The following is an 11,475-nucleotide window of genomic DNA, read 5'->3' as shown; positions in this document are numbered from 1 at the left end:
TTGGATGAACCTAAGCAAGTGGAATCTCCTAAGGAGAAACTAGGTATGAATTTAAAGGTAAGTGTCTTTTGTGTAATGAAATAGGTCAAATGAGAAGAAATTGTACAAATAAGTAATTTAATCATATTACATATTTTTATTGTTGATATTGTCATGGTATGGGTCATAAAGAAATTGATTGTAAGAAGCCTAAATATGATAATAATAAAAGGGATAGCACAATGTCTAGAAATACTAACCCTATAGATAGAATAAGATCTAATGAGAGGACGTCAAGAGAAAGAAGACCTTTTGATGAAAGAAAGTAGATTGTGTGTTATAAGTGTACCAACTTTAGACACATAGCCCAAAATTGTCAAGCACCTATTCATCAACAGAATCCCAAAAGTAGAACCCCATTATGTCAGTTATGCAATAACTTTGGACATACAACAAAGTACTATAGTATGGATAGAAGCAACAATGGAAGAAAATTTAGAAATGATAGAAGGAATAATGAAATAAACTTCAAAAATAAAAGAAACAATGGAAGAAACTTCAAAAATGATAGAAGGAATCATGAAAGCAACTCCGTAACTAAGAAAGAAAATGAAGATTGAGAAAATGTAGTTAGTGAACTTTGAGAAGAACTTGATGAGGCATTTGTAAAAGGATTAAATATTTCTAAGGAAAAGTTAGATGATGCAAAGACAGAAAGATTGAAGTAAGGAATCAAGTTTGATTCAACTAAGTTGAATTAAGCTTGCATCAAAATATGAATACTCTAGGTAGAGATAGAATTATGAGTAGCAAGGTTGGGAAAAGGTGTATCTAGATGAGTCTAGATAGTAGCTAAGCTCACTTGGAATTTGGAGCTTTTAATAACAAGTTATAAAGGAAATAAGAGTTACTATTATAAACAGAGAAGGTTGATTCTATAGCAAAAGTTGAAATCTATGTTTTCATAGAAAATTTCATGAAGTGAAGTTTTATGAAGAATTTTTATGATGGATGGAAGCTATAGTTAATCTCAAGTAGCATTTGAAGATCAGACAGATGATCTTGAGCAAATATTTGATTTTGGAATGTAATTAACAAATTTTTTGAGCTAGCAAAGTATGCAATTAATAAAGTTCAAGTTAGATAAATGGAGTAAAAACTTGATTATTTCCATAATGTGAATCATTTCAAAAGATTAGAGCATATGAAAGCGATTTGTAAAGGTGATTTTTAGAAAATCCCTACTTCTAGAAAAAGGTATTTTTATCATTTCTTGCATAGAATTTGTTGGAAAATTTTCTATTTGGTGTAATTGTGGATATGTCAATAGTTTAGAATGTTGAGAATATTGATAGACCCAAAGTGAAGGTTATTCCTATGAAAACCTTAGAGTAAAACCCTAATTCATCTTTACTTATTACTCAAAACAACATAGTGTATTTTGAAGATGTAGGAAGTTACTTGTCTAGTAAATCTGAAAATATTACAAGAGAATTAATGAACAAAGATATGGAAAAAAATTGCAATCATGATATGACTGTAAAATCCAAATATGAGCATCTAAAGGATTTAGACTTAGTTTAATATTACTTTTACCAAAAACCTTATACTGAAGAGTGGACTCAGATTATGTTAAGCAGAATTCACAATGGAAAGATTTGGATGGGAGAAGATGTAGTTGATATTTTTGTTGACCTTATACATGAGGTCACTAGTATTAGTAAGCAAGGAAGTGTACCCATTGGAGAAAAACTAGTTAAGAAGAAGGTGAAACTTAACACTAAAGTAGTTTATAATGGTAAGGAAATGGTGATCAACACCATCAGACAACATGATGTGAGATTCTTGAGAAAAATCATTGCACATTCTATTTGTCAATTCCAAAAGTGATGAGTTGTCAGCAAGTTTCATTTATGTAGCTTATAAGATTTTCATTGAGAAAGAACAAGTGAATTTGAGTGAGATTTTGAGAGTAAAACTCCTTGAGAATTTGGAAAGGATTAAGAGGATTAAGAATGGTGTATTTAGATTTTAGTCTCTGATTAATCACATTTTCTTTCATGTACTTAAGAGATTTCCATTTCTATCAATTATTGATATTATGAGTAGTAAAAGATGTACTATTGACAAGATAACAGATGTGTGCAAAAGGCATCCTATAAAGGAAATCTTGGATAGTAAAAATTTGATTATGAGGACATTTCAAAATGAGATGAAACAAAGATTTAGAATCACCCTTGCAATTGTTGACAGATTTAAGAATGACATATGTTTTATGGTGGATACAAATCTAACTTATATTGAAGCATTAGAACCAAGGTAAACATTTCTCGAGCCCTTAGGTTATGAGTTGAGCAATGATGTAGCTATTGGTTATAGTGATTTAATGTTGAAATCCAAAATAGATCAAGCTTCATACAAATTTGGAACTACAAGGAGGTAACTCAAGCAGTCTACCAGGCATCTAGGCATTGTTAGAGAAAGTGTCTCATAAGAAATTTCAGACTATGGTGAAGAAAGCACTTAGTGAAGCTAGTATGAAAAAAAGTGAGTCATAGGCACTAAGAAAAATGATCTATGGACTAAAACATATTAGTGAACAAAGGTCTGTGATGTATGCAACACCCCTATCAGTTGGTGAAGCATCTGATGTATCTATTGTAGAAAATCCTATAGAACAGAACATTCCATATGTTGATGTATTAGTAAAGCAACCCAGTGAACCTAAGAGGAAGTATGAGAGGTTAGTAGAAGTTGAGACTCACAAGGAAAAGAGAGTCAAGAAATAAGCTACTAGACGTAGCAAAAGGAAAAAGGAATTGTTGATAATTGAAGATTCTAGCGAGCAAGAAGTAGAAGTCAAATAGCTAGAAAAGGTTACTGTTTCCAAGTAGAGTAGGTAAAACAAGGCAACCATGGAAACCAAAGATAGAGAAGATAAACATAGCCATTTTCAATGAAGGAAACTTTGTACAAATGAATAAGTACTATGATTTATATAATGATATTGAGAAGCAACAAATAGATATCTCTACTATGAGATATATGATTCTTAATAACTTGAAACTTGAGAGTATTAAAGGCGTGATGAATCAAAAATTCTATGATAGACTTATAGCTAAGAAGGCACCAGTTCATGAAGAAGACACAGAGCTTTGGAAGTCAATGCTAAGAACTATCTGCAAGATAGATGATGAAGAAGAAATCAAGAAATTGATGAAGAGATTAGCACCTTACTTGCGGAGTAAGATGAGGCCATTTTTATTCATGGGAGAAGAAAAGAATGTTGTAAGATGTGAAACTACAATAGCCACCAAATAAATGATGAGTGAGTTAAAGGAAAAACCTACAACTATAGAGAAAACTTTGGAAGTATTAGTAATTGGTGATACTATGTAGATTGATCAAACAAATGTTACTGCTAACATTGATGAAAATCCTTTCAATTAGCTTGAATCTTATTCAAAAGCTATTCAGGATCAGTTGAGACTAATTAAACAAGAGAAAAGGTAGCTAGAAGAAAAAAAGAAAATGGTTAAATAAGACAAGTTCAAATTGCTTGAGGAGGAGGAGAAGCAAAAAGAAGAAGAAAAGAGGAGAGAAAAAGAAAAAGAAAAGAAGTTAGAAGAAGAAAATTAAGAAGCAAATAAAAAAAGAAAAAAAAAAGAAAAGAAAGAGAGGAAAAAGAAGAAGAGAGAAAATCAAAGAAGATAGTAGAGAAGAAACAAGAGGAAGATGAGGTGAAAGAATCTAGCTCATCCACTCCTATATTTCTCACTAACCTTATAGGTGATGATGACAATCAAATTGACTTGATCTCATCTTTGACAAAATTGATTGAGAAGAACAAAAAATTCAAGAGTTTACAAAGAGCATTAATGGAGGTGACTGACAGATTGCACAACACCCTCTTAGCCAAACATATAGAAGAAGACCCTGAATAGAGAGCTCAAATAGTTATAAAATCATTCGATGATGAGTTTACAAATTTATTGAATGTTGCTGATTCTGAGGCTCAAATTTCACAAGATGTTAATCTTTTTAGCACCATTTGTCCGAATATTTAGAATGATTTGATGAGTCTTGATACTTATATCAAGGAACTCTAGAAATGTCAACAAGTTGGCAAGGTACTATACATCAAATGTACTTTATCTCATAAGTTGATAGTAGAGTTGGATACTGAGATTCAAGGGAAGCTAAGTGAGTTGGAAGCTCTAATGAGTTAGATAAAACAACCCTCTTGTAGAATTGATGAGTTTAAAGGAAAAGTTGTCGTTGTTCACTTAAACATCAAAAAACTACAATTTGAAAAAGAAAAAGTTTTGAGAAGACTATTAGAATTTAGAGAGTCTATTTCTATAAAGACATCAGGTATTGAGAGATGGTTGGAGGAATGTTTCAAAGCAAAGGACACTTATTCCAATTTTACATACACTAACCTTAATGTAGTTGAGATTTCATCATATGCCTTATGTGCAATGTTCACTTCTACTAAAGTAGAAAAGGACACATGGGAGAAAGGTATGAACATTTTGAAGATAAATTTTGATGAGTGCATGAAGATAATATTAGCTTGAAGTAGCAAGATAGAAAGTTTTGATAGTTTTGGTCAATAGACAAAATTGTTTGATCATTCTTAGACTTTCTGACATTTTTCATAAAGGGGGAGAAGTTGTAGAAGAAAATTTTAGAAAGTTATATATGTAGTAATCATATTGAAAGGGGGGGAATTTTTACTATGGATCATTTTTAATATGGAGCACTTGTAATATGAAGTATTTGTAATAGATGATAAATAATGTAGATTTCAATTAATTTTTTGTTACTTAGCCAATTTTCCTTACTTTGTTTCCATCAATGTCAAAGGGGGAGATTTTTAACAATTGGCTATTTAAAAATATGGAAATGTTGTCATTAATGGAAATACATGATGTTAATACTTGTAGTAAACCTTAGAAATAAAGATACTTAGCTTTATGATACTCAAAAAATTATCTACGTATGAAAATAGTTTATAGCAGTGCATTGTTTTATATGTAAAATGTTTCTAATGGCATATTATGACTACCGAGGTTAGATGAAGATAGTATACATGTTGATGATGACATGTATAACATCAAGTATTAGTACAGATAGTACTAAATGTTGGGTGATGCGACACGCTCCCCTGCCCACAGGTGGTTAATTATGTGGTGTTCCATGTTCACTAACAGTCATGGCTTTTGGTGCAACGGCAAGTGGGACCTACAATTGGTATTAGAGCCTAGTTTTGGCCTGGTCATGGGTTCAAATCTCCCCGGTGCCTTCCTGACCTGCGTAAGCACCTGGTATGCGCGTCGAGGGGGAGATTGTTGGGTGATGCGATGCGCTCCCCTGCCCATAGGTGGTTAATTATGTGGTGTTCCATGTTCACTAACAGTCATGGCTTTTGGTGCAACGGCAAATGGGCCCTACACTAAAGAAAGATAATTTAGATGTAGAAGACATTAGAATGAAAGGTAAAGGAATTATTTTGTTTACAAAATAATTACTTGACCAATTAGGGCCGACATCCTAGATGTTTACTCTAAGTTGGAAAAGTATATTTTGGTCTTAGTTGACGTAGCATAAATTTGTAAAAAGGCATGGAATTAATGCAAAGGACACCTTCCAAGGTTAAGTATGCATCTTTTGATGTGAAAGTGATATGTGAACTTTTTGTGAAGTTATATACATGAAGTTTTTGAGAACCTAATTTTTTGATCCAAGATTAAGTTGAGGTCAGAGATTAGCAAAGGAGAAGTTATAGCATCTACATATATATATATATATATATATATATATATATATATATATGAGGAACTTAACATTTAGTTACTTATTTGGGTAGTGAGCTCTTCTTGTAATTGAAAGTGCATGTTTGGGCAGTGAGCTCTTCTTGCGTACATTATACCACAGCTCCTAATAGGCTTGGAATCTCCTAACAGGGATTCAAAGTCTCCTAAAAAGGACTCTACATACTAAATTTGTTTATTGACTCCTAATAGGGTCCATCCTCTAAAAAGGAACATATATATTAGTATATCTTTGTGGGCATCATTCCCACCAGGGTTTTTCCTTGGCTAGGGTTTCCCTAGTTAACAAAATATGGTGTAATGAGTTTTCTTTATCTATGGTTACTTTACTATTCATCATTGTTTGTTTAATTTCTTATGCATGGTTTAAAGAATTAATAATATCCAATTGGTGATAAAAGTTTGTAGAATACTAATTCACCACCCCCCCCCCCCCCCCCCCCACCTTCAATATTTCCTATTTCTAACAAAATTCAATGCAATATATTATCATATCTAATATCTACTTGCATGAATAACACTCTCAACACATATAAACCTCATAACACATGACACAAAGATTTGGTTACATAGAAACCCTCCAAGGTGAAGGAAAAACTATGGTGGGGATGATACCCACAAATTATACACTTAGGTCTACAATTTTGATTGCTTATGATGATCTACCCTATGAGGGGTTTGCCTTGTTAAGTGCTTTACATGACTTATTCAGTCCACATTGATTAAAGGATTATACCTAACAACTAAGTGAGTACTCTTCTAAGATATTTACAAAAGTTTGTTAAAGTCACTTTGTTAAGATATTTATAGCGTGAAACACTTATTAGAATGTATCAGTACCTAATCATTTAGTATTCACTACAATGATGATAAAAAATCTCCTTTATACAGTCTCTAATCACTTCTTTGATTTGATTTTTCACTAACTTTGCACTTCACTGCTTCTCTACAATACTTGGTTGCTCTTCTTTATTCACCTATACAACTACTAAGTGATAAGCCAGATGAGATACTAATTGTTACACATGAATAATATGTTATATCTACTCAATAAGAGTATAAACAGGTATCTAGATCAACTAAGAAAAGGGTGAATTATTGCACTTGTCACTACCTAGTGATATAACCCCTCAATCTCAAAAAGTGGCATAATCAGAAGAGATGCTAGATGAGTCAATACATCTAGATGAGGTAATCACTTTAACAATTTATGACTTAAACAATCTAACATTGGAACAAATGCAAGAGTTGCAAACTTTGCTAAGCCATAAGGCAAAGCAAGAACAACTAAGAATAGAGCATAAAAATAAGAAGGTACTACATTATATTAAAGACATTTTTTTTTATGCATTTGGAATCACTGATGTTAATAGCCAACATCTAATTTTAGATCAATTACTATATATAATTAACAAATTTCAAATGGATAATATTGAGACCAATAATAAATTGATACAATGGTCTGAGAGAAAGTTTGAGCACAAAGTTTTGGAGAAAGTCTCTAGGGAACTTGTACATAGACAAGTAGAGCTTTCTAATTTAGTCAAAAAGATGGAATAAATTTTAAAGATTATCCATTATTTATATATGAATCTTTGTGATGTTGAGTTCTTCACATTGGACAATCAATGATCAATTGATCTAATTCAAGAAGATATGAAGGCATGTTCACATTCATTGGTAAAGGATGCAAGTTCAAGCTCACCTTCATCTAATAAGTTGACATTTGGTCAAAAAAGGTTAGTCAAGTTACTATCTAAAGATAGTGGCATGACGACCAAATTGATTTTTATTCAATTCATGCTTTTGCCGCATTTGGAAATTATTCAAAAGGATTTTTCTATAGCTCAGAGTATATTGAAGAAAGATGATCAAGTTGTTGAGCTAGATATTTAGATTCAATTCATGGAATCCACAAGAGATAGATGGAATAAAGGACTTGAAGAAATTTTGGTTACTCATCAAACATTTTTTTATAAGTACAAGATAGCCCAAGGAAACCCCATGCCATAAGTGAAAAAAAAAAGGGGGGGAAAATATACTAAGAAATATATCAAGGGGGAATAAGGGAGCAAATATCTAAGAATACCAAGGGGAAATAATATAGAAGATGGCAAACATTAGAGACAAAAATTAGAAGAAACAGCATCAAAGTTTCAAAGAGATTTCAAACATGTACATATTGTATAGCAGAGATATTATTTTTGTAGACCAAACTATAGCATTAGGGGGAATATTATTTTTGCATGGAAAGATATGTCATGACAAAGTGTTTTTTCCACTAATGTCAAAGTAGGAGATTGTTGATCTCTAAGCCTAAGTTTCCTAGTAGTGTCTATTACTTAGTCATTTCAAAGGTAGTGTTGGGTGGTCATCACTATGACCGAGCCATCCAGAGAAGGCCAAGCTATGAAAGGAGTTTTTTAATTTGTTAACACATGTCAAGCAAGTCAAAAGTTGTCAAGCACCCCAGTTGAGACTAAGAAAGCATAGAAGTTGAGTAATTCAGTTGAGACCGAGCAAGAAGAAAGTTAGTTATTACCAAGTAAAAAGAATATGTTGAGGTTGAGTAACAACATGAATATTAGTTATGACTGAGTGTCAGAATATTCAAGTGTTGAGTAAACAAGTATTTACCTATGAGTTTATAATTGCACAAACACTTATGTAAATCATTTTAGCCGACTTCTATAGTAAATTTAATTATCCCTAGGCAAATAGATTAACCAGTTGGAAAATTACAATAGAAAATGACAAAAGGGATGAAGTATGGATCATTTATCCTAATCTATAACCTTCAAGGATTATCTATTTAAGAAGGTTTCCTACCCAAGGAATAGTGATTGTGTGCGTGAACTATATGCAGAAGTGTGTATGGAGGTGAAGTGAAGGAGCGAACAAGCCAAGTATAGAGTGAAGGAGTTTAGACAATGAAACCAAAGCAATAAAGGACAAAATAGATATTGTTGAAAATAATTGATTAATTATGTATTTTTTATTGTCTATGATGTTACACAAAATTTCATATCATTTCCAGTTAGTGTATGCCAAGATCACTTGGGAAATGAAGATAGTTTCCTATGTCTGTCGAGCATTCCAGAGTTTGCCTAGTTCAGGAGACAGTGTCTACCGATTTGACTCGGGTGACAAAGAGAATTTTGAAAAAGATTAAGTGTTCATTGAGATAACTCAATTACCAAAGGAACTTGTGGAAATATAGTATTAAGAAAGTTCACTTGGTTAACACAAGAAAAACATTTTTGAGTTAGTGTCTACCAAGTAGGATCAGCTAATGAAGGATTTTCTCATTTTGGCATATTGAGTTCAATAGTTTTGCTTGTTGGTTCCAGTCGACTGAGGAGATAAATGTTAATTATTCTAAGTTGTATTCAAGTGTACTTGACATTGTGTATGATATAAATATAAGGTCAACTTGAGAATTGAATGTGTGGAAGAGATTAGAAGATTTGAAGATGCTTAGAGGAAGTGAATTAGAAGGATAAGCAAAATATCCTTACTGAGTTGCAAACATAAATTTTATTAGAAAGGATGAAGTATACAAGCCAGAATTGAGATATGTAATCAAAAATTTAGTTGCATCATAAATTAGGTCATCTCATTGTTACTCTCTAACCATTGTAGTAGTGATCTAAATCTCTTAATAGAGTTGGCTTAACAGCTATTTGTAAATCCTCTAACAAAGTGACATTTCTATATTGAAGTGTCTAAAGACCTCTAACAAGGCCACTCTTAATAGGGTGATTAAATCCTCTAATAGGGTCACATCTAATAGTTTTTTTTTTTAACCTTTAATAAGGTTGGCTCCTAATAAGGCTCACTTCCAAAGAGTGAAAATCAATAACTAGTTACAATTGGTGGTTTTTCCCAAATTGGGTTTCCATGTTAAATCTTGGCATCACTTGTGTCCATGTTATTTCTTTCATGTGTATGCAACTAAGTTAAGTTAATCACTGATAATATCTTAAGATTTACACGTTAAGCATTTATCGAGTTACAGCTACTATTTTAGTGCTTACAAATTTATAGCAATTGCTAGTATAAATCGAGTGCCTGTGTGTTTTCTAAGAATCAGTATTTTTAGTGAAGCTTGTGTTCTATGTTGACATCTAAGGGATCTGGGATTTATTTTTTGTGGTAATTGATTCACCCCTCCCCTCTCAATTACTCCTCTTATATTTATAACAATTGGTATCAGAGCTTCTTGGTGCTTGCAAAGAAGGTTTCAAGGACCTAAACTAAAGATCAGGATGTCTTACAGAAGGGAGATCCCCAAACTAAACAGAGATAACTTCAAGGCATGGCAAGAACTCATGAGACTGCACTTGGAAACCATTGGAGATTCAAGGCTAAAGTATCTTGACACCAAATACATGACACCTATTGGAACTATGACTATTGAAGAAATTGCAAAAAAGAGTCATAGCATCATGATGATTGATATTGCTTCATCTCTCAACTATGCCAAATTTGATGAAGTGAAAGACTATGGAACTTCTTATGAAATGTGGATCAAGATAAAAGTTATATATGGAGGAGATGATAATGTAAGAAGAGCTAAATTTGAAAGTCTCAGGGGAAAATTTGATCAAATAACGATGAGAGAAGATGAGAACATTGCAAAGTATAGTGACAGAATTAAAGCCAATGTTTGTGCTATCAAAGCTTCAAGAGGAAAGATTGAAGATGAAAAAATGGTAAGTTTCTTACAACACTTCTTCCTATATATGCAATTAGAGTATTAGCAATTCAAGAAATGAGATGCAATCCAAAGAATGATATAACATTAGATGCAGTAGTTGGAAGATTGACAACATTTGAGCTAGTTATCTATGATAATTATGTTGTTAGTTATAGCAATCTTGAGTCTACATTTGAAGCCAAGTTATCACTCGAGAAGAAAGCCAAAAATTCAAAAGAAAAACAATCTAAAAGGGAAGAGGAAGATAGTTCTAACAGTGATCTTGAAACTATTGAGGCATTACTTGCAAAAAGGTATCCCAAAGGCAAAGGAAAGTACAAAAGTAAAATCCCACTTATTTGTTTCTCTTGTGAAGAAGTCAAACACATTACTGCAAGATGTCCAAACAAATAAGACAAACATGAAAAGAAGCAGAACAAATTCAAAGGCAAGAAGGATTTCAACAACTATAAAGATTACAAGGACAAAGGTAAGAAATCTTGCTTTATGGCTAAAGATTTAGATAATAGTGAAGATGATGAAATGGTATATATTGTTGTAAAAGATAAATCTGATGATGAAGGAGATAAAATGGCACTTATCTCTCATGATAGCAAAAATGACATATGGATTATTGATAGTGGCTACTCACATCATATGATTGGTGAAAAAATAAAGTTTGAACATATGAAACATTATGATGGTGGAAGTGTGAGGTTTGGAAATAATGAACCATGCCACATAAAGGCAAAAGGTTATATATCACTAACCAATGAACTTAGATGTGATAACACTTACTAGGTTGAAGGACTGAAGCATAATCTACTAAGTGTGGCACAGTTGAATAACATTGGATTCAAGGTAGAATTCATGAATGGAAAGACCAAACTACTGGATAGAAAAGGAAAATTGGTTGGGTTTGGCAAGAAAAAAAAACGTAACCTATTCTACCTAGATCTC

This window comes from Cupressus sempervirens, chromosome 10 (genome assembly GCF_028749045.1).
Source record: "Cupressus sempervirens isolate cs-2001-9-10 chromosome 10, ASM2874904v1, whole genome shotgun sequence".
Taxonomy (NCBI): domain Eukaryota; kingdom Viridiplantae; phylum Streptophyta; class Pinopsida; order Cupressales; family Cupressaceae; genus Cupressus; species Cupressus sempervirens.
The sequence above is the reverse complement of the archived record's forward strand: the minus strand, read 5'-3'. Positions refer to the sequence as shown.